Consider the following 328-nt stretch of genomic DNA (forward strand, 5'->3'; position numbering starts at 1 on the left):
GATGCTCAAGTCCCATTAAATACAATGGCATAGTAAAATGGTGTCCCTTATATAAAATGTCAAATCCATCCATGGATACAGAGATCCAACTGTATATAAAGAGGAGCAGTCTTATCACTGTAGGTCTTGCCCAGCAAAAAGTAGACTGGTGATATGAGGCAGTTGGTTTTCAGTGACATGGAGGACAGCAAATTATTATTTATTGATGTGATGTTGGCTGTTTAGCTGCACAGGAGGCTATCCCATAGAAAATGGAAAGGCTACATTTCAACTGAAAAGGCTGGGGGAGAGGTATTGTCAAAGCCTTCATAGAAAAAGGGCAGAATGA

This window comes from Sceloporus undulatus, chromosome 4 (assembly GCF_019175285.1).
Source record: "Sceloporus undulatus isolate JIND9_A2432 ecotype Alabama chromosome 4, SceUnd_v1.1, whole genome shotgun sequence".
Taxonomy (NCBI): Eukaryota; Metazoa; Chordata; class Lepidosauria; order Squamata; family Phrynosomatidae; genus Sceloporus; species Sceloporus undulatus.